The 25,181-nt window shown below is 37.0% G+C and overlaps 1 pseudogene; it reads left to right on the top strand.

The window, feature by feature from the left end:
• The window catches only part of LOC149164024 (sucrose synthase-like), a 109,544-nt pseudogene extending 92,742 nt beyond the window's left edge, over positions 1 to 16,802 (top strand).
• Positions 16,803 to 25,181: the final 8,379 nt, after the last annotated feature.

Raw genomic sequence — 25,181 nt, 5'->3', positions numbered from 1 at the left:
AAGGCCTTTGTTGAAAAACAATCTGGACATCAAATTCTTAAGATAAGATCTGATAATGGTGGAGAATATGTTAACAACAAATTCATCAACTTTTGCACTGAGAATGAAATTCAAATGCAACATACTGTTCCATATACTCCACAACAAAATGGTGTAGCTAAAAGGACGAATCACACCTTAAAGGAAATGGCTAATTGTATGCTTAAATCTAAAGGACTTAGTCTTAATTTTTGGGCGGAAGCAATTAGCTGTGAAAATTACATAATAAATCACAATCCTACTAAGGTTTTAAAGAATATCACTCCAGAAGAGGCATGGAGCTCAATTAAACCAGATGTAAGTCACTTTCATGTTTTTGGAAGTGAAGCATGGGCCCATATTCCAGATGAGAAACATAAAGCTTTAGAACCTAAGAGCGAAAAATGTATTTTTGTTGGATATTCTAAAGATGTCAAAGGATATATACTTATTCCACTTAAGTCCAAAAATGTTATCATTAGAAGAGATGTAAAGTTTGCTGAAAATATATCGGCATACGAGCCTAGTTCAGTGGATTTGCCACCTCTCTCTATCTCTTCTACTTTTGAAAATATTTCTTCTTCAGATGATGAAAGCGAGGATGAAAATCCTCTCCCACCTTCTCAACATCCTTCTTCAGCTCCTCAGCATCAAAAATGGGTTTGTGCTACTCAGGATGCGGTAGGCACTCTTGCCGGTGATCCTACATATCAGTGACGTACACGTTCTGAGTTCGACAGAGCCTCTTCTTTACTGGCTCAAGCTTCAATGAATTATGATCTTGAAACCTTTGCAGAAGCTTTAGGACATCCATATTGGGATGTAGCTATGAATGAAGAATATCGTTCATTATTAGCAAATGATACATGGGATCTTATTCATCTACCAAAGGGACAAAAACTTGTTTGATGCAAATGGGTTTGCAGAACCAAGTATGCACCAGATGGGAAAGTTGATAAACATAAAGTTCGTTTTGTTGCTAAGGGTTCTTCACAAGTTGAAGGCATTGACTATATTGAAACCTTCTCCCTTGTTACCAAAATGAACTCTATCCATGTTGTTCTTTCCCTTGCTGCCTCTTTCAAATGGGAAGTCCATCAGATGGATGTTAAATCCGCCTTCTTGCATGAGGACTTGCATGAAGAAATCTATATGGAACAACCTACTGGCTTTATACAAACCAAATCCAGCCTTGTATGTTGGCTTCAGAAATCCCTTTATGGTCTCAAGCAAGCTCCTCAGGCTTGGTATGCCAAAATGGACAGCTTTCTTTTAGAAACTAGCTTTTCTAGGTGTCACTTTGACAATACTATCTACACCAAGAAAGTGGGAAAGTCTCTTATCATTCTTGTTCTTTATGTTAATGATCTTATCCTCACTGGTAGTGATCCCAAACTTATAAACCATGTGAATTCTAGCTTTAAAAATAAGTTTGAAATCACAGACTTAGGACACTTGCATTATTTTCTTGGTCTTCAAGTCTGCAATCCAAGGAAGGTATTTCCTTTTCCCAATCCAAGTATGCCAGTGATATTCTACGCCATTTTCACATGGAAGACAATAAGCCAACCCCTTCTCCCTTTGAGTATGGAGCGAAAATTTCAGTCACTTGTACTTCCCGTGAAGTTGATGCTACCTTATACCATCAAATTGTAGGAAAACTTTTGTATTTGACCCATACTCGTCCCGACCTTTCCTTTTTTGTTGGCCTGATTGATTGGTTTATGCAAAACCAACATGAAAGCCATTGGAAAGAAGCTAAGAGAATACTTCATTGTGTTCAAGGTACGGTCTAGTTTGGGATTCATTATAGTGTAGAAGCATTTCCTATATTGGTTGGTTTCACTGATTCTGATTGGGCTGGTGACCCTAATGATCGGAAGTCTATTGCAGGTTATGTGTTCACTCTTGGTTTAGGACCTATTACATGGGCTTGCAAGAAGCAAAATGCCATTTACCTTTCTTCAGTAGAAGCAGAGTATTGTGGTGCCCTAAAAGCTAGTAAGGAAGCCCTGTGGCTTCATCAAATCCTATCAGAGTTTGGCTTTTAACAGCAACATCCGACTACACTTTGGTGTGATAATCAAAGTGCGATTCAACTATGAAAAGATCTAGTCCAACATTATTGTAGCAAACACATTGAACTTCACATGCACTTCATGAGAAAGCTCATTCACGACCATGTTCTTGAAGTGAAATATTGTTCAACAGATGATCAAGTTGTAGACATCTTTACAAAGGCTCTCATAGAGGCGAGTTTTACTAAACTTTGATTTATGGTTGGAATTCAGGAAGTTGTCAATAAGGAGGGATGGGCTTCAGTGCCTCCTTCCTTCTCCTATTGTGTCATATTTTTAAATCCTTCAATCATATCACAAGTTGTTCTTCAAGGGGGATGTTAAGATATTCCGACACATAGGAAATATTTAAGTATAACTTGGTCTAGTGTAGAGTTAGGTAAAGTGTGTTTCTTTACTATGTAGTTTTGTAATTTACAATCCGACGGTCACGATATGTAGCAATCCCACGGTTCATTCTCTCCTTGGTATTAGCGACACTTGATCTGTGGCTTAACACATGATTGGTCCATGATCTCTATTTAAAGATCATGGAGGGTCATTTGTAGGGTAACTGTTCATGGGAGAAGCTTATGTAAATTTTCATTCTTTTACTAATAAATTTCCTGAAGTGGCTACATTGGCTCAGGCCATGGACTGTTTCCCTCTTTTCGGGTTTTAACCACGTCAAAAATACTGGTGTATTGATCTGTGATATGTTTGTGAGTGGTGTCCTTTAGTGTTCTGTTTGAGGAACTTACCCTGTAAATTCATGTATATCTATATAGAAATTGTAAATAAGAATATTTTATTTTATTTAAATTTTTAATTGAGCACTTATAGTAGGGATATTATATAATGTAATCATAATAGTGGTAAAATAAATATTAAAAATAATAATAATTAATAATAATACTAGTATAACATTTTATGTTTTGGTGTTAAAAATTGTAAGCAAAAAGCCAAAATTTTGAGAGAGTTTGGTTGTTGGTATTTAGCTTGTATTCATATTTTTGTTAAATGGTTACAAGAAATGTTCCATAATAATATCTAACACATGGTCAGATATTTTTAAATATATTATAAAAAAAAATCTAACTTATAGACTAAATAGATTTTTTCACTGTGTAAAACAATTTCAAAAAAGATTGTGAATTTTTGTCATTTATAATGCATAGATGGATTTAACATTTTGAAAAACCCATTAGGGCACCCAAATTATGCAGATTAAACAACTTAAATTTAACTTTTTAAAAATCTCCACGTGAAAAAGGCCATTTTGTCTATACCTTAGACTATGCCATAAAATAATACTTATTATGAACTTAACATTTTATATGGAGAATTAATAATTGAGTAACAATTTTTGGATTTTTTGGTGGATTTATGGCCCAAATCCACTTAAAACATTTGTGGTTAGAACTTGATTTCTGTTGTTTAAACTAATTTTTTTACTGCAGATATCGATTCAACACCTTGAATAACTCTAGGCCACTTCCATTGTCTAGATTTCACCCACAAAACTTGTGATTTCAATGAATCCCTACCTTATTCAACACAAATTAGATCAAAAATATAAATCAACAAAACTTTTAAAAAGGTCAGGCTTAAATACAACTGTATTAATGGTCCCAGAGGGATTTTCGTTTTTCCCATTATTAATTTAGCATTCACCAATTCAAGCTATAATATTTAACTTTGAAAAAAAAAAGAAATCAATAATATTGCAAGAGAAAAATTGAAACATTTGATTGGACCATAATTTGAAGGTATTATCATAGCTTTTATGCCATGTGGATAACTCCCTCATATTTTTTCCTTAATTTTTTTGATGTAGATGCAATATTTATGCGTTGAATTTATATATTTGTGGAGGGATTTTCCTTGATAAAGATTTATATGAAAACAATCAAAATTAGAATCTTTGAAAATATATCATACTCACATAAATAATATAATTTAAGAAAGTATTTGCATAGAAAATGAATACGATGTAAGTTGTACACTATTATTTATGTGTTTCTTTAGCACTTCAATAAGTAGAAGGGAAAATGTAAATCTGGAGACTTACTACCGGTTACTACCCACCCAAATTTATGGAAATCCTTTCCCCTTAGTTGGCAATTAATTTTTCGACTTCATATGTCAATTTTCAATTTTTATGAAAGCATAATTTTCACTTAAGTGTCAAGGGCTAAGTTTCACTTGAAGACTTGTTATATATTATGTTTTTTAGTTACAATAAGATTTTATTATAATTTTAATAAATGTGAGATTTAATTTTAGGATTTATTTTTGAATTTTATCCTTATCCTAACATTTGGAAGTAATAATATTTTTGATGTTTTCATTATTATCCAAGATGTTCTTCTCATTTATCCCTTTCCTTGCTTGACCCAGACATTGGTATTTTGGCTAGAGTTATAAGAAATCTTCGGTTGTAAATCTTCTTCTTATATGTCGTATATCTAAACATAACCATGCTAAATTTCAATAAACATACCTAAATTTCCATTTTGTCTTTTATTATAGAGTTTGATTACTGGATTATGAAACCAACTCAACTATTATCATTCACCAAGTTTCTTAAAATTCTAATTGTTTGCAATTCCAATTCATCAATGATTTTTGTTATTCTAGTGTCCTTTTTAATATGTAAAAGATGTTGTAATGTCATCTCCCGTAAACTTTTTGACTTCGTCAAATTACATAAAAATATAAATAAAAATTAAACTAAATTAAATTAGAATAATAATTAATTAAAACTTTTGACTCTACAAAAATACATAAGAATATTTTAATATGACCATTAATAACTCTATGGGTAATATGAGTGAATTCTAACCAAATCTACTATGTCCACTATAACACTCAACTCCATATAAACAATATATCACTATAACACTCAACTCCATATAGACAATATATCACCAAATTTTAAAGGTCTTTTGCTATTTATGGTTTTCACTCTTGCACAAAAATACATAAAACAAAAAACTTAATTTCACTTTTATGTATTTTTCTTAATTTAAAAACGATCAAATCGAAAGTCATTTAACTAGATTTTATTTTTTTTAATTATTCTAATTTAAAAAAAAATGATTTAAGTTATAATATTAATGATTTGACTTTATAATTTGAGTTTAGATAATAAAAATTAGATAGATAGTATTGATTTTAGAATTATTAAAATATTTAACTAATATAATTTAAATATGTTTAATTAAATAATAATATTTAATTTTTAAGATTAATGATTATCTTAGATTTATGTTCAAATTTGATAAAGTAGTTTTTGTTCTAATATTATTAAAATAATACTGTTAGATAAAAGTTTTAAATGGTAAGACCAAGGACAATGATTTAGATAGGAGAAAGAAATTGCAAGACCAAAGACAATGATTTAGATCGGAGAAACAATTAGTTTGTAGAATTTGTTCACATAATTGGGGAAGTTCAAAATTGTTAAAATTAATAGTGATTAGTGGTATATTATAGAAATAAAATGCTAAAAAATTAAATTAATTTTTCATTTTCATAAAGTTTAATATACCTTATTGGTCTCATTGAATTTTAATTATCATGAATATTTTTATCACATATAGATTATATAAAATAATATTATAGTTATCGAATTATGTTAAAATATTTATATTATTTGTAATTTTATATATATATATATATATATATATATATATTAAAGATGATATTTTCTATTATATTTATATATTATTATAATTATGTTTTATTAAATATAATATTATAAAAATAACTAGTAAAAATTATATTAACCCCACTAAAAATAATAAAATAAATATACACATTGAATATAATCTGTATAACAAATCAAAGTTGAAAGCCAATGCTTGGAAATAACTAAAAGTTTGTTAGAGGGAGTCAAATGCATTGCAATAAAGCAGAGGTGAGTTGTATTACTACAATGTAATTTAACATAGCCAGATATCTATTTAGTGTTCACTATAGTATTTTTTTCGATGTGGTTCACAAACACCTTGGTCAATGGGTAGTCACTAAAATTTGGGTTGATCGACCTAAAGAGAATCTAGCTACATCTGGGTTGATCTACCCTGAAGGGAATCTAGCCTCGTGGCCCACTAGCAAGGCCTAACCCCAAGGGCTTCGGGTATAATGGATCGTGTGACCTCCCGATCAGGGAGGCACTAGCCCTGTGACCCACTAGCAAGGCCTAACCCCAAGGGCTTCAGGTATAATGGACCATGTGACCTCCCCATCGGGGAGGCACTGATTTTGACCAACTGAGCTAACCCTTGGGGCTGTGTTCACTTTAGTTAATATTAGAGAAGTACTATTTAAGTGTCACATTTTGTAGTTTTAGGTGGATTTTTGGTTTAAATTTGGTGGAAAAAATTGTGTTCAATTTTTTATTTGTGTTGTTTAATTTGTTTTTCACTACATATATAGATTTAGCACCCTCAAAAACTCTTTGAAGGTGCTTCAGTTGTGAAGAATTGATGGGTCAAACTTGTCATTCCAATAAATCCCTAAAAAATAAAAATAAAAAATTAGATTTGATAAAAAACCAAAAACATTGCAAAAAATGAAACTTGAAAACTACTGAAATATTATATTATATTCAACAGCTTAACATGACAACTAACCTTGCATTCCACATTATACGGAGAAACGCAACTTTGATCCACACAACTTCAAACTTGATCACTCTTCGGCGTATATAAATTAATGCACCTTAGTCCTTTGTGTTAACATGACAACTATATGAATATTTCCCCGCATTACGTTCCAGTGGGCGTTTAACTCTCTATTTAGTAAAGCAGGATACAGAAGCTGTGCCTTCCTCTCCCAACTAGTCTATTTTAGTCATGTTTAGTAGTAAAACTTGTGAAAAGTGCAATGGTTTCGATTTGTTCGTTAAAACTATATTTCTGTTTATTGTTTAAGTGATCTGTTTTCCGTTTATTTATTGTTATTATTTATAAATCAATCAACCAAATAGTCGAAAGTTATAATATATTGCAATCTTGCAATTTTGCTATGATGTGAGCTGAGGATTTCTTACAATTTTTGCTACGATGTGAGCTGAGGATTTCTTACAATTTTGTTATAGTACAAAGGGTTTCTTTTGTTATTAGATGATTTCCTTTCTGTCTAGGGAGGGAAAGATTAAACTGTGCAGAAATATTGAGGGTTTAATATATTGATTTGCTATGATCATTTGATTCCAATCATCATTCGCTTCGGGGATGATATTCTCTCTTGAATGAGTTCTGCGCTTCGTCAATATGGATTCAGTTTCTAAGAAAGACTTACCACAATTAAATCAACATGGATCCAGTTTCTCGAGAAGGCATACTATAGTTTATCTAAAACTTCAGAAATTTTATTTAGCTGTATCATGTTACTTTCACGGTGCCTGTTCTAAGTTGCTTTTCATTGTATTTTCTGTTGATGAGTGGAATATTGCATTGCCGAATAAATTACGTTGAGCGCGAGGAATATTAAAATATAAAATCTCAAAGTTGTAGACAAATAAAATTATAAAATGACATGGCTAAACCTACTGCGGATATTTCCAGACTTTAAAGATTTTAATGTGAGCTTAGATATTGGAAAGAAAAAGCAACTTTATAGATTTTGCAGGATGTACGGATATTCCGAGATTTTAATGTGTGCTTAGATATTGGAAAGAAAAAGCAACTTATAGATTTTGCAGGATGTTATATCGGTCTTCATTCATTGCAATTGCAAATTTAACTAGACTTTCAACTTTCAAGAAATATTAGTGTTTTATATTTAAACATTTGACTTGTCAAGACCAATGTGTCACAGTTTACTTAGAGCAGAGCAAGGGAGAAGTAAAATCCAACAAATGAGTTTTTGATAATTATGTATGGACCAGTGTTTGTATGGAAACATGTTGATGTAGAAATGCAACACGCCTCCATGATAAGATAGACAACAAACACGTGACACCCAACACCATTCACTGCATAATCATTGAAATGTCTTGGTCTCACCAGAACGTGATGTCTTTGGTTGTGTAGTGATAGAATTTAGACCTCCTTATATAGAACCATCTTTCTAGTGTGATTTATCTCTTATGTTGTTGTCGGACAACGTTAGCTTTAGTGTTGTTAGGGAGTCAACACTAGCTAGCCAGCCCACTTCTATGAGCTATGGCTAGGCCTTAACATTTTCATTTGATTTTCTCTTAATGGTTTCAGACATAATCATATTCTCCTCCTTTCCTGGATTTATAGTGGTGCTTTCCATCTGGCTTCCTCGCTTGTTGGCCCATACATGATGTTTCGTTTTCACAACCGATTAAATATGCATTCAAGTGAGCATGTTGGACACCACCTATTGTGCTAGTCAGACCGCTGCAGTGAATGTCACCACTATAGATAAAAAAAAGAAATTCTTTTTTATGTTTATTTTCTTTTCTTCTCCTTTTATATTACAACTGATGCTATGAGAGTTGTCCCCTTTATGCATTCACATCTAATGTTTTGCATGTATTGCAAATTATGTCTATATAACATAAGCTAGGTGGGGGATACCTAGTCATTTCTCCTCCTCACCGCTTGTGAAATATGTTCAATTTCCTGGTTTAAAGGTTATGGTACCATTAATACCATTATGTCTTGGAAGCTTTTGATAACCATTACGTAGTCACTAAGTTTATATCACAATTAATTATATACTCATGGTACTTTGCATGTGCACCTTGTTTATGATTTGAATTTCACATTATATTATATTAATTGTCTTCAATCGCTTTGGTTGGTATGTTAATAAGGTCACATTGCGCCTGTTTGGAGACAAATTAGTCCAAATTATCTTTAACTCCTAATGCCATTGTTTATCATTCCTAGGTTATTGTGTTTGTGTGTCGATGCCACGTAACCTCTACCGATGTGATGGGAGGTGAATGTTCACATTTTTGTTTATGACACGTTGCCTTTGCCCATGTGATAGTAGATTACTGCCCTCTATTTCCCACGAACAGTCACCGTGATGGAAGGAAGGATTGACGGCTTTAAAGAAAAGCCCCAATATAAAACCCTATCTTCCCAGTTACCTTGGTATTTATCCCAGTTTTTCCTATCCTCGCTCGCTAAACCTGACTGTACACCCTACTACAAATTTCCTCCCAATACTCGATGCTAACTCCAGGAAGCATATGCATGAATATGATTTCCATCGCTAGTTATTCCAACTGTCTCTTCCTACCAGAATTGTTCCATTGAATAATGGTAGATTTGACTGTACTTATTATCATTGCTTAGCTCTAAATTTAGTAAATGAGTTTCATTTGTTTGTATTTTTCCTGAGTTTTTCTTACCTTCTGCTTTTGGGAATTTCTTGTGTAGCGAGAATACGTTCTTGTGATACTTTTGGCTTCCTTTCATCCTCGCTACACACTTACAAGTAACCTATTATGTTTTGTTTACCTTGTTTCAATCATGGGGAGGAGCTTTTTTATTTTGCATGTTGTTTTGTCTGGTCCGCTGCAAGTTGCATTTCCTCCAGATGCTCTGGTGTAATATAATGATTTTGGTGGCCACAATAAACTAGCCTCATTCGGTGGTCTAGAATAGAGGCTATTCCTTACCCTAAAGGTATATACTATGAATTTCATTCAACATTGTGGTTTTTGGTGATGCAGCTGCATTTATTTTATGCTACATTAATTTTATAACTTCTCTCGTGAATGTCCCATAGGGCGTAGTAGTACTGATTATTCAATCAAGTATGACCTACTATTCTTTTTAATCTCATGCGTCTCTATTATCATAAAGTTTGACTAGTCACTGGTGGTTTCTCTTCTAATTTCATCCATGGAATTTGCCTCGCAGGTAAAAAGGGCTTCTTTTTCAGTAATTTGGGTGGTAGTGACTCCCTTGAATTTCAACTAAGTGGAAATGATTATAACCCTCAATCTAACTGCCACTCTAGGTTGGTGACGCTCATTTCGTCATCTCTGTCAGATGGGATGCCTCCATTCCTAGTTGCATGTTGCTATTAAATTAAGAAAATGTAATGGGTATTTGTTTACGAGGCATATGTCGCCTCGTTTAAGATATACTGACTCTAAGTTTTCGTCCCCTATGACGATAAGGGTTACAAATGAGTCTTTCATGTATTTCTTATTTGTTTGGTTGCTGCGAGTTTGTTTAAACACTGCTTTATTTTTTTGACTGAAATATAATAATCATATTGATTCAAAACATTGATTTCAGTTTCCTTCAGTTTCTCTAACCTAGAAGACAAATAGAAGGTATATGAAGATGGCCCTTATTTCTTCAATAATGGTAGATTATTTATGCGCCACTGGGAAGAATGCTACAACCCGGATTAGGAAAAAATGTTGGCCGCACCAATCTGGGTTCACCTGTTCGGTCTCCCAATGGATTTGTGTGACCTGGAAATAACTAGATTGGGACCTTCGTCAAGGTGGCTAACACTACAAGAAAAGGAAGGCACACTTCTTATGCCCAGATTTGTGTTTATATAAACATTAGAGAACCTCTCCTTAATTGCATAGAAGTAGAATATCATGATGAAATCTAGGAACAACCTCTGGATTATGAGCACATATCCTTCTGTCGTAGATGCCATGAATATGGGCATCTATTCAGATCTTGCCCTTCGAACTTCCTAGAGCCCACTCAAGGAGGCAGGAAGGAAGAAGGATTTGGTAAGGAAACAGAAGGGGGATTCTAGAAGGTCCACAGAAGGAAAAGGACCCAAAAACTAATGAGTAACCATAAGAACCCAATGAAAAAGAAGGAACAAGAAAACTAGAACAAATTTGTTGTGCTACAGAAACAGGAAATGGAAGAGATCAATGAGGAAAGAAGTGACGAACCAATAGAGCCAATACAGAAAGATAAAGGGAAAAAGAAAGAACAGATCAAAACAATGGAAGAAAACAAAGGGGAATTAAATAAAATATAGATGGAGCAAAGCCAGCTGAAAATAGACCTACAGAAAGAAAATTTTAGCCAATAGGAACAAGTGATGAAAAGATTACTACAGGAATGGAGACACCTAGACGAGAGGTTCATCCGAGAAGACAAAAAGCAACTATATAAAGAAATGTTTCAACAATATAAACTGAAACTATGAACGATCATGATAAGTTAACCTGAGCATATAGGATCACAGGGGAGATGGGGTCAGGAAGTAAGAGTATTAGGAAAATGAGGGGAAAAAAGGGGGAGAAGACCCATGAGTGAATCCATCCAAATGGTGGGATAAATGCTTGTTAACTCACGAATAGTGGTGCCATAATCATTGGAATTCCACCAACCAACCAAACTGTTAAAATGATAATCATGACATGGAACATAAGAGGTCTCAATAGTAAAGGGAAACAGAGATATCTCAAAGAAAGACTGAGGAAAGATAAACCTAGTGTGATGTTACTTCAAGAAACCAAGATCAATGAAATAAAACTGAAGGAGATAATGGGAAACATCAAGTCCAGGTATGAGATAGTAGGACAAGATGCTATAGAAAGTGAAGGAGGTCTAGCCATACTTTAGAACCCTGAAGAAGTAAGATTTGAAGAATGAGTAAGTATGCCAAGAATCCTCTCTGGAAAATTTAGAAACATTGGATCCAAAGAATGGGTTCTCCTCTCAGGGGTCTACAGTCCTCATATCCTAGGAGAAAGAAGGACATTCATCCACAACTTACTAAATGTGCGAGGTCTGCACCAAGATACACCATGGATTATAGGAGGGGATTTCAATATGATTACATACTTGAATGAAAAAAGAGGAGGTGTAAGAAGAATAGATGGAGATATGGAATTGTTTGTAGATACCATAAATGCCAGAGGCTAGTGGATATCCTAAATAATAATGGGATACACAGCTAGAATAACAAAAGAGGAGGGAAGCATCAGATTTCCTCAATATTAGATAGATTCCTAATATATGAGAAGATTATGAGTAGACACATTTTTGTGGAAGCGATCATATTACCTGGGATGGGGTCGGACCACTGGCCCGATAAATTAGAGATAGATCTCAAAGCCAGTCCTAAAAATTGACCATTTATATTTCAGGGTTTCTGGCTCAGAGACCCTAAATTTATAAACAAAGTAAATGAATGGTGGAAGTGACGTGAACAAAGAAGAAGAAACAGAATGTAAACGTTCCATCTTAAGTTGAAGGAAATGAAGAAAAAAATCAAGAAGTGGAACCAACATGAATTTGGAAACATAATACAGGACCAATAATAGTTAAATGAAAGGATGATGGCAATACAACAAGAAATGATAAGGGAAGGGCATAGTGAAGAATTAGCAGCAGAAAAAGGCAGTCTGGTTAGCCAAATAGAGGAAAGAAGGAGACAGGAAGAAATCTTATGGAGGCAAAAGTCAAGAGCGAACTAGCTCGGGGAGGGAGAAAAGAACACGAAATGTTTCCACAAAGTGAAGTTACAGTACAAATAGAGAAACATAATCTTTTCCCTGAAAAATGAAGGAGTCCGACAAACTCGGCATGAGGATATGGAGGAAACCCTGGTTAGACATTTCAAAGATCTTCTAACGGAACCATAGGAGGAAAGGTAAGAAGCAGCTCATAGAATATGCATCCAAATCCCCAATATGATTACCAGAGATCAAAACCTTGCTTTAGTGAGAGCAGCTACAATAGAGGAGGTTGAGGAAGTGGTGAGAGGACTGAAGGAAAATAAGGCCCCAGGACCGGATGACTTTATGGCGGGATTCTATCAAGCTACATGGAAGTTCATAGGCAGTGATATCCTGGAGGTGGTGGAAGAATCTAGAAGAAATCAAAAGGTATGGCCACATTTAAATGCCACTCTCCTCTCTCTTATCCCTAAAACCTCTAAGCCAGATGACCCCCAGGGCTTTAGAACTATTGCCCTTTTTAATGTTATTTATAAAATTATCTCCACTCTGATAGTTAAAAGACTGAAACTGATTTTTCCTACTATTATATCCCAAGAACAAACAAGGTATGTGGAGGGTAGACAGATCTTAGATGGACTGATAGCATCCCAAGAACTCGTGCACTCGCTAAGAGAAAAAAATATGGCTGCAATTATGATTAAATTGGATCTATCGAAATCCTATGATAGATTAAATTGGGAATACCTGAGGAAAGTTTTGGAGGCCTTTGGTTTCTCGACAATGATATCCACCCCGGTCTTCTCAATCCTCTTAAATGGAACCCTGTCATCCTCCTTCAACACCACCAGAGGTCTTAGGCAAGGGGATCCCTTATCCCCATTCATTTTCACTATTGTTGTAGATGCGCTAGGAAGGTATATCAAAAAGGAAGTGTAGGAGGACAGAATCCAAGGGATAAGGGTTTAGGGGAATGATCTCCCGATAACCCACCAGCAGTTCGTGGATGATATCATGATATTTTTTGTTGTATCTCTCAGGGAATTTAGAAGGATGAAAGACATCCTTGACCTCTTCGTGGAAGCCTTAGGCACTCAAATTAACAAGGAGAAATCATGTGCTTACTTCTTCAACGCAACTGGTAGTGTAAAAACTTACCTTGTAAAAATTTTGGGATTCAAGGTAGGAGAGTTACCCACAAAGTATCTACGAATACCCTTGGCAATCAATTCTCTTAAGATGGAAAATTGGCAGCAGGATATACAGAAGATCATAGGAAGGGTAGCCAACTGGTCTTTCAGATCCCTAAACCTTGCAGGAAGAGTAGTCCTGGTAAAAGCAGTCCTATAATCAATACCAATTTACCAACAATCTGGGATGACAGCTATGAAAAGGGCATGCTCCAAAATGGTGGAAATATTTAAGAAATTCATATGGAGAGGGCCCCGATAGTGGAAAAAATGGGCTTTGATTTCTTGGCAAGGATTGACCAGCAAAAAGGAGGAAGTTGGCCTAGGGCTAAGGGATCCATACCTCATCAACCAAATTATGGGAGGCAAGTTGTGGTGGAGATGGATGGCAGGAGGAGGAGACCTCTGGAAATGAATATGGACGAAGAAGTATAATATGACAAGGAGAGTAGAAGATATATTACGGTATGTAGAACAACTAAGAGGATCTAGCATTTGGAACTTGGCAAGCCAGAACAAGGACATAATTACAAACCATGCTTTCTGGGAAATACGAAATGGAAAAACGACAAAGTTCTGGGATGAGGCTTGGCAACAATGAGAAAAATTAAATGTAAAACAAGAATTCATAAATCTTCTACAATTTTGAAAAGATGTAGGCCTAAATCAAGTACAAGAGTTCTGGAAAGAAGACCACAATGAGGAGGATTGGAGAGTTTGGAAAACCCCAGAAGAATGGGGTCAAAATATAGAAGAAGAACATAGAGAGCATTATGCAAAAGAAATGGGAACAATAAAGATATCTATTAGAACATGACTTGATACTTGAGATTGAGACACTCTATGAAAGGGACTTTCATGGTCAAAGCAGCATATGATTTAAAAACTGAGCAGAAACAAGAAGGAATCCAACATCTATGGAAACAAATCTGGCATAGAAAATGGTGGCCGAAAGTCGCTCACTTCCTTTGGTTCACATGCAAAGGCCGAATTTTGACATGGGACCTATTATCACTCAGGTTTTTTCATTAGAAGTTATCAAAGAAGGAATAGCCTGACGTAACCACAAACCAATCTTTTAGACTAAGGTTCTAGCCAACCTAAGTATAGAGATGGCTCTCTCTTTATAATTTAACTTTGCTTAAATAAGATTTCAGGCTAGCTCTTAATCTTTAGGGTTGTTTGTTTTGATTGGGTGGTGGAATTAAAAGGATGTATGGGCAGAGAAAATATTTAGGCCATTGGGCTATGGAATCAATCAAGAAAGGCTTAACTGGATTTGATTTATCACTGAGGTAAGAATCTACAGGGCAGGCTAACGCAGCAAGAGCAAATTTGCATGTTTAAATGGATGAAAGTCCTAACCAGGGCTAAGGGAAATGAAGAATCCTTAATAGTTATTAAGATGAGGAAGGGAAGAGTGGCCAGTAACAAAGGGTAATGAAGAATCCTATACTATGGGCCAAAAGGGGGATAAACTATAGAAGTAAGGAGGCAATTAAGAATCTCTAGACCAAGGCAGTTTAGAAGAAAACATAAATAAAACAAACAATTAAAACAGATAGCATTTAAGCTAATTCTAATGATATCATTCCTTGTTTTCTTTTAAGATTTTATAAGAAACACATACGAATTTTTATGACATAAAGAGAAAACGATATTTAAACATGAGAAAATGATAGTTATTTGTCCCAAATGTGCACAAGAACCCAGTGAAATGTCCTCGGTTTTATTTCATTTCCAGCAAAACCAGTCCAGTCTTGAGTACAAAGCTCCTTGGCTCAAAAATGATATGTCTACATAAATTTATTTTAATCCACACTAATTACTTCGTTTTGTGAAGTATTTATACAAAATTTGATACAAAATATCTCATAACTATATGATAATTATTCTAAGAAATAGAAAATATAATCAACATGAAGATAGAGATAGATGGAGAACTATTTGTTTGTTGCCCCTTCAATTGTGACTGTGTTGGTTATTGTTGCTTGGATTTGGCTCTTGCAGTTTGCCTTGTAGTTATGTGTTGGAATCACTTTTATCTTTTACCTACTGATGCTCTTTACATATGATGTTTCATCCTTTCTTTCTTGTTTTACCTGGTAGTTACCTTTTACCTTATAGATTTACTATAGTAACTTATAGTAAATCAGTCAAACTTATCCACCATTCACTATTAGCTAACTTTATTCTTATCATTTTCCTGTAAACTTCATCAGCTTTGGTGTACTTAGCAAAAATTGTATTTCTTGTGAATAATTGCTTGACTTCATGCTCTACATAGAACATATTCTCAAGGCCATAATAAAGTACTCTTCTAGTGGGCAAAGATTTCACCCTTCAAGTACTAGCTTGGCTTATGGCCATCTTGTTTATTTTAGCAATGTAATCTTCCTGGGTCATCAACTTATCATGTATTATCATAGGACTGGGAAGTCCCTTTTCCCTTAAGATGCCAAAGTTCAACATGAAGTTGTCAATGTCTGCTTAGATGCTCTGACATCTTTTGTCTAGGTTTAGCATTAAGTTCCTTTTAATGAGGACCTTTCTGATTTCTATGATTGTTGCAGTTCTATCCTCTATTTCCAATTCATCCAGTTCATATTTGTTTTTGCTGTTCAAAAAGGTGATCAACTGATTGGCTTCTTCTGGTTTACTTACCAATTCTTCCACTGTCTTGTGGATTTCCTCCGTAGCTTGACCAATTTTGTTTGCTAAAAAATAATCTGAATAGAAGGCCAAACATCATTGATGGAATCAATGATGTTGGCCCAAAGGATTTCTCTCATGTCTCCCAATGGTTTTTGAAGTGTTAAATCTTTTTCTAAGGCTTTGATCCTTTCTTCCATCCTTAAATTCCTCTGAGTTTCTTCTTTGTTCTGTATTTGTACAAGTTTACAGTTGGTTTCTAAATTTGACACTTGTTCTCTGAGATTCTTAAGCTTAGTGGCCTGGATACTCATTTCTTCCATGGCTTTGATCAACTTTGTAGATTTCTCTGTTGGTGTCTCTGTGCTGGTTGACGTACCTGTGCCTGTTGTAGTACCTGTCACTGGTAATGTTGTTGCTAGTGGAATTTTTGGTGCCAATGCAGCTGCCAAGGTGGAGGGCACTGCTGTGGAAACTGTAGGAATTACAGTCTGAGGAGCGGTGGCCAACTCACTCTGTTTGGACTGTATCAAGTTGTCCAATTCTTTCTTAGTCTCCTTCAATTGGTTATTTAACTTAAGGACCAGGTCCATAAGTTCTTCCTCCCTCTGTGTCTCCAAAATTTCAGCTGTTTGAGGATGATGAAGAGGTGGAATCTTTAGCTTCTTCTTCAGTGCAACTATGTCATCATTTTTCTTCTTTATCAATTATTCTGCTGCTTTAACATCCTTGGGATCATGTCCCAGCTCTATGACCAAGTCCTCTAAGGACTTTATTCTAATATCTTTGGCCTGAGAAGAGGCCTTTTCCAATTGGAATTGGGCTGAGATATTGTTCAGTGAATTCTGAAGTTGGTGAGCTACTATGGCCTTACTGGTCAATGTGGAATAGACCATTTCTCTAGTTTGTTTATGCAACTCAATTTGGTCAATAGGATGGATATCCTTTGCCATGACCTCAAAATCTGTCTTAAGATAATCTGCCATTGTTTTAGGTTGTTGTATGGTTGGCTTGAGAAAGCTCATCTGCATCTTGCCTTCTTTTATATCAAAGGCTGACATTAGCCTTGTTTGGTTTGTTGGGGCCATTCTCAGATAATGTGCATAACTCTGCACCTTCAGCTTTTCATTCCTTGCCTTGATTTCTTTGTATTTTTCTTTGATGTCTTGGCTCTGTCCTATGGGAGCCGTGAATGAGGATACTTCCACACTTTGCTGCATTTGAAACATTGGATTTTGAGAAGTCGAAGGTTATAGTGTCCCCCGTGAAGGAATGGTGTAGCCACCTTTTCTCCTCTCTACTCTTGAAGTCCATGTTGTTTCCTCAGTATATTCTTGCTCTGATATGCATTTAACCTCTGCCTTTTAGCAAAGGTTTGAGCAATAGGCATGCTGGAAAGAATGGCCTCCTCTGTATTTCTTTTAAGGTTTCTCTCCTCATTTAGAGGAGTCTACAAAACAGGAGGATTTCTCATGATTTCTTCAGGTTGAGAAATTTCCTTTGAGATTTGTGGCCATTCAGATTCCTCTTACTGTTCTGAAGATTCTAGTTGTTCTGATGATCTTGCCTCTGTTGATGGACCTGCTTCCTCTGTCTGCCCACTGTGGCCTTGTGCTTGTTCCTGAGGCTGAGACTCTTCTGGAACCTGTACAAAGGAATCCTCATCAAGTGTTGCCTACCCACTATGGCTTTGTGCTTGTCTCTGAGACTGAGACTCTTATGGAAACTGTACAAAGGAATTCTCATCAAGTCTTCTGTCTAAGTCCATTAATACATTATCAACAACAACCTCTGTACTATCTCAATCTATAAAAGTGCCTTCCACCCATTCAGATTGATTAGCATATTGTTCAATTTCAGGGATTTTGTGGTGGATGTAAGGATACAATTTGTTCTTTTGGCTCCTATTACAAATGAAACTGTAGGGGTCATAAGTCCACATGAAACTCTATTTCAGTTTCAATATTCGGAGGATTTCATCTCCCTCATTTCTTGCTTCTCTATTGTTACAAATGAATGGGCCTAGCTGATCTTTTATCCTATGTTGGGCTTTCTTCTTAGCTTTTACAAAGTGCACCTCATCTGAATTGATCATTTGTCTATAATACTCTAGAGAAAATAATATTATGGGGAGATACTTTGGAAATTTGTAAGGTGGCAATTCACATCCATAAATTCTGATTTCAATATGTTTTTGGTACAAGTACCAATCCCCTACTTTGTACTGCTTTGACAATTATAGGACCTTCCTGATGTCTACATTGATTCTGGGTGGAGGGCTTCCTAGAACCATGGTTTTCATAGGATGAAAAAGGAGGTCTATGAAGTCTATAGAGGAGTATTGAGAATCAAACTGATAAATTAAAGAAGTCCAGAAGATCAGTGATATGGGGTTTCCTTTAGTATCAAGCTTTTGGAGGGAAATTGGAAACATATCGACTTGGTAGTACAAGAAAAATTGATACATAACTGAAGAATACTTGAAAACTCTTTCATTTTCTAACCTCATGAATTGATCGTGCATTTTTTGAGTAATAAACTTTGCATAGTCAAACATGATAGCTGGTGGTTGGTTAAGAGAGTAGATTGACATGATATCTATTATGATCTCATCAATATATTTACTTGTGGTGCAGCCTAGTATACTAGATATCATATCTATCATATCCCGACCAAGGTTGGAGAATATAGTCCATAGATAAGGAGTAGGGTCCCTTGGGATATATTGCTCTTCTCTGATAAAAATTTGGAATAACTAGGCTAGTTTGATAGAAGAGAGAGTAGGGTATCTGTTCAACATGTCTCCAATGGAAAGAGGGGTTCGGTTTTGGCTTAGCTGCAATTGAAGCATCTGGTTGACGGATTCAGTAGTGATAGTAAACACAACAGACTAGTCAGGAGTTCTTACTACCCTTTGGATAGGATCATAGTTCATGTTGCAGTAATGTACAATTTCTAGGAATACATGCTGTTGTTGGGAAAAGTATCCAATACGGAATGACCCTATCCCACTCTAAGGGTGATAGTACCTCAGCGACAATCAAAGCAAAGCTATTCGAGATTACTTCTTTATGAGATGTAAGAGAGAGGAGAAAGAGATCCACTAACCGTTATCTTCCGCTAATGATTGATCCAATCTTCCCTCTTTGCTGCTTGCTCCCAGCTCCTTGCTCTTTTACTGGCCCAGCTACACCAAGATCCTGCAAAATGACAAGAGAGGGAAACTACAAGAAGCATACATTCATAATTGATTCAAGGATTAGAATAAATCAAATATACAAGCATCAATACGCCATGAAGACACATGCATATAGAAGAACCTCAAATGCTTTATTAATGGAAGAAGTAAAGTTCTGAGAGTGTTACAACCATAAGAGGCCCAATCCAGCAACACCTCCTAGCAGAAAGAAATCTCCTCTTCACCTCCTTCAAGAAAATCACCTAATAGTTCTATACTCAAACCAACAACACTTCCTTACATTCACAAGATTCCATCCTCCTTAGACCTCATGAGAGAGCTCTATATATAGGAGTTTTGGAGAAAGGATGAGTCAGCTTGAGGCTGGCATGAAGCTGACTAGTGTCCTCTCCCACTTCAGTTATTCTTCAGTTCTTGAGTCCACTTGGAGTTTCTTGCTTCCACTTGGAGATCTAGATCCTCTTACTCATCACAAGGTGAATTCCCTGATCCAAGTGTCATTTTGGAAGCTTCCTGGGCATTTGACACCTTGAGGAATGACTGTGGCACTTGGCCAATCTCGCCCAGCGCAGGTAGCCTTCATTACTGTTGACATTTAGCGCAGGTACAGAGTGGAGCAGTTGACATTCAGCGCAGATGCTCAGTGGAGCAGTTGACATGATCCAAAATTAGCTTGTTTTTGAGTGTTTTCAGGTGGAGAACTGATATTTAGTGCCGTGGTTTGCTGACCTTGTTCCTCTAGGGGTAGGAACAACATGTTTAGGGACTTTGGATCCCTTAGATTATTGACATTTCATGCTTCATGCTGTAAGGCACAAAAATGTCTATAACAATTGCCCCCTAAAGTATGAGGTCGTTTATCGGGTGAAATGCTTTATCAGGAGGATCCGAAGTTCATTCAATCGTTGAGAGGTGACCTGTAATAAAATACAATACAATACATTATTTTTCATTCTGCTTTCATGATCTAGCTGAGGCGGGCATTCCCTTGCTCAGCTTTATAAATTCATTTTGGTACATAGAACAGACGATCGTATGATGGTAGACTGATAATTCTCTGCTGAAATTATCATCCTTTGAGTAGGATGATCATCTGCTGCAATGATGTACATGTCAAATGTTTTTATATTTCCTGAATATATATCGTAGCCCGGATGGATGAAACTAGATCCGGGGTCTTCAAACTCGTTCGATCTTCACTCTAAGTACAAGTCGATCCATGTGAGAATTGCACTGAAGTCGAACATGGAACGACATTGCTTGATTACCGATCAATGATGTAAACCGTTAACAAGCGCGAGAGGAATCACCAATAATGACAATGACCCTCAAGGTACTGCAGTACAATTCACGTGGCGTGAATAAAGGAATTTGCGTCGAACACCATGCAAAATCTTCTGGTCGAAGGTCATTGATGTATACCTGTTGCCGGAAGTGAGAAACTTGCCATTGAGGCATGCAAGCTTCAAAGTACTGGGGGGTTGTCCCTAGATCAACTTCTTGGATAATGAGCTGAAGTCGACAAGAAGCGATCCGTCAAAGGAGGGCCTTAATGAATCCCACATCAGTGACACGGAACGGAGCTACTGATTTTAGTGGAGATGACAAGAATCTGTGAAATATGATTCAGGGTGGCGATCAAGGGTGGATGAAGGATAATGTATGGCAGTGGATGGGACACGGTTGACTCTTTCTGAACAAAATCTCTTGAACATATAACGACACAAATGTGATGGATCGGTAGCATTACCCCAAATGTGGATGGTTTGGCGAAGACCATGGTGATGAGACCGGTGAATGAAACAACCCAACCCGATGTCATACAGAGGACAAAGTGTCATGTTCAAGAGCGACTTGCTACCATTAAAGCTTTGAGGTTCTCCCAATTTTTCCCCAGTCATTTCTGACCAGTACCTCTTTATTTTTGTCAAGCTTGAGGAGGATAACATATGCTTGTTCTATAACCTGCCCTTCGGGCAAGCCCATCGCTATGTTTTAACGAGCCTAGCGATAGGGAAACTCGTTCTCGTCTAAAGACAAGTTTGTCGCTATTTAATCATTTTAACGAGTCTAACGACAAGGAAAACTCGGTCCTTTTCATTTTTAGAGAGTCTGAAAAGGTACAGAAAGTTAACTCCAAAATTCCTTTGTCGTCATCTAATCCCTTAAGTCCGAAAAAGTATAAAACAATACAGAAGGGATGAGTTTTCGATAATTTTAACGAGCCGAATAAAACAAGCACTCGACCTTTTTGTGCAATAATCCCTCAGCTCAAAAAAGATTAAAATCTAGAGGAGGGATAGCTCTTCCGGTCACTTTAACGAGCTGGAAGGCCAAAACTCGGCAAACTTTTCATATTTTACGAGTCAGGAGAAAAGAGCTCAAAGAAGACTTGTCTTTTGTGGAACGAGTGATAAACAGGGATAGCAGCAGATTCCAGGTACAGGTTGGAATTTTCCAATCATGGCAGTGTCACAAGGATGGCTAGGTGAAATCTCTCTTCGCAGCTGTTCCTCAAAATGGGTAAACAATCATATGGAGGTGAACGATTGGCCAAATGGAATGGAGGTGGCGGGTGCTAACACGACCAATGCTTTTTATGGCTAATAATTTTACGATCACAAATGGTTATTTACCGGGGTATGTTCATTTTTTAATGAGCTTGAACTGCTCAATCTTATGTTTATTTTTTAACGAGCATGAACCATGTGCTAAAACTGCTCGGATCTCGCTTTTCTATTTTTTAACGAGCATAAATTCCGCGGTAAAACTGCTCGATATACCAGTCATAAGATAAGAATGTCTCCTGCAAGATTCCATTTTGTATAGAGCTCGCACCTCACATAAGCTATGCTCCCTATTTGGCAAATTTTTACCTTTGCCCCACATCCTTTCTTTATGCAAGTTCGGAAACGATTAATCCAAAAAGCAGATAAATAACCGCTCTTAGCTTGCACTCCGAAAGGTTTGCATGCCCCCAGGTATAAAGTACAATTTCAAGGCTGCCCCTACTTATGCAATAAAACATTTGTTTTAAAGGGTGAGGCTTGCCTCTTTCTGGTTACCCAAAGATTTTTTTGTTAACACCATCAAACGAAAACATTTCCTCGGCACTGTCTACCGAAGTAAACAATGGTGAATGACCTTTGTCAAACAAGTAACCTTGACAAAAGAATCCTGTTCTAGAACAACCCCTCTTCCATCCACGGATGGGGTATGGACTAGTCATACTCTTTCGTGGAAATTCTACCCTATACCCAAGGTTTCCTCTGCCCGGAACAGACCAGGATGCATGCCCCCTGGGTTCCAGTCCCATCTTTCCGAATCACTCGCACTCATCGGGAAGGAGGACTAGGGGTGGAGACATTTCTTGAGTGAATAGACCATTGAGGGTTGGTATTTGACTATTTGCGATGCGTGATCCCGGAAATGAAAGTTGGTCTGCGAGCTTGACCATTCTTCCTTCGTGTGGAAAACACATTACTCTAAAGAGTGAGGAGACTATAGCTCCCATGCAATATATATAGTCTCGTCCAAGGAGTAGGTTATAATCCAAGGGTCATTGAACGACCATCACGTTCATTTGAACGGTCTTCCCTTTCAATGTAACAGGTACATTGGGGAGGATCCCTAATGGTCGACTTGTTCCTTTATCAAAACCTGAGAGATTTCTTATCTCAGGCGAAAGCGTCGGGGAACCCAGTGCTTTCCAAGCAATAGAGGAAAGGATACTCACAGATGCCCCTTCATCAATGATAGTTCCAGCCATTACCATTCTGTAAATTTGGACTATGATTCAGAATGGTATACTGGCTGGCAACCGGGGTCTGCCTAGTTGGTTCCAATCAAAGGACACAACCAGGTTGCTTGGTGGTGGGACCGAATACACTGCTGGATATGACCCTGACGATGTTCCTTCTTGCGATAAAGGAATGGGCGCATTGCCCTGATGCTCATCAGAGTCTGTGTTGATGAAAAGAATCTAGATGGTGTCATCCTTATTCTCTTCAGTGAGGGTGTCATTTGAAGATGAATCTTCAGTGACGGTGTCATTTGAAGATGAAACCTCTGAAGGCGGAACCGGGTCAACTGCCGTATCGACCTTTAGACTTTTGTTTGGTCTGGATTCAGTAGGTTCATTTTCAATGACTGACACTTCAGCTGACCACTTGAGCGGGCCGGCTGTATTTTCAACCAACGAAGGACTTGGCACGAGTTTTTTGTATCCAGGAGGAAGTCTCAACGGTGAAACCGGGCGATCTTCAAAAACTCTCTTCGCTTCGTCTAAGAAGGGACAACGGTGGATGGCGTGATTTCCTTTACACAGTCTGCAGGGGGATCTTGCTCCCCCTCTTTGTCTTGAACCTTCACTTTCGCTGGTTGACGGTAAGCATTCAACATAGCTATCAGAGGTTGATGCTCCCGAATTGTGCAACCGAGGGGACCAGTCCCTTAGTATCCAGGGAATACAGGGACAATCTCTATGGAAGTGGTCTCTTCTACATATGACACATGGCGATTTAGGCCCGGTCTGTGCTGTGTGTGGATTTTTGTCAGATGTCTTTTGCTTGCCCCCAGTCGCCTTAGGCTCCTTCTTCTTCTTCTCTCTCTCCTTCTTCTCCTTCTTCTTCATGGGAGCTTGGCTTTTGCCGGCTCTACCATGCGAAGATGAAGGATTGGAGGAAGAGTTATAGGAAGTTGAAGGCTGGTGGGCAGCTCTAGACTGATCTAACTGTTGACTCGAGTGTTCAGGAACCATGGTGTTCTGAACTACATTGGTTGAGAAAAGCCAAATAGGCAGGCCAATTGTCAGTCCTGGAAGCGACAATGTGGCCATGTGGGGCACACCAACTTCTCCCCAAGAGGAGAAAGGACTAGGATTTCCATCATGTGGAATTCCTTGGTTGGGGCGTTCCATGTTCTCAACCTACAGATCAACGCGGGAATAGGAGGTGATTATGTTCCGTTTAAAATAAATTTTATAACGACGCTTTAGACACAACTTGCTTTTTCACTTTTTAAGAGTCGAGAAAAAGCTAAAGATGATTCTAGTCTCCTTCGATGTTTTAACGAGCCCGAAGTGACAAATGCTCGGTTGGACTTTTTCAGTTATAGAGTTTGAAAAAGGCCAAAAGAAACTGCTCTGGAGATCTAGGCAGAGGGTGTGCCAAACCTTTCGCAAAACCACAGAATACGTTTTACGGTACGGGTGGTCGATCTTCGTGAATGCTGTGTTCACTGCATTGCGATCAGTAGGGCGGCCGACACGACTTCCTATGGATAAAGGCTTTGTTCCTATAGGGGTCTCCCAATATATACGCGATGGTACGTGGGAGCACAAGTCCGTATTGATACTTATCGCTTCACCGTGGAGGAATCACCCAACCACTCAACGCTAAGATATCACGTTTAATGACGCCGGAACACGTCTCTAGCTTAGACCTCTATGTGTTTGCGTTATGTTTCAATGCGTTGTTATGTAAATTCAATTTATTTTAAGGTTGATCTTGTTTAGCAGTTTGCCTTTATGGATCACCACGAGATGTATAGTAACACTCCTAAATGCAGTCTAAGATGTTAAGCAAGCTTTTCAATCTTTCAACTTTGAAAATCTTAACTACTGAGGGAAAAGAAAGACAACATCTTTTCACACAGATCATAGAGCACACACTAAT

Source organism: Pinus tabuliformis, chromosome 5_1 (assembly GCF_031772625.1).
Source record: "Pinus tabuliformis cultivar Carrire ecotype Pingquan chromosome 5_1, CPIR1, whole genome shotgun sequence".
Taxonomy (NCBI): domain Eukaryota; kingdom Viridiplantae; phylum Streptophyta; class Pinopsida; order Pinales; family Pinaceae; genus Pinus; species Pinus tabuliformis.
This window is presented reverse-complemented; position numbering and strand designations above follow the sequence as displayed.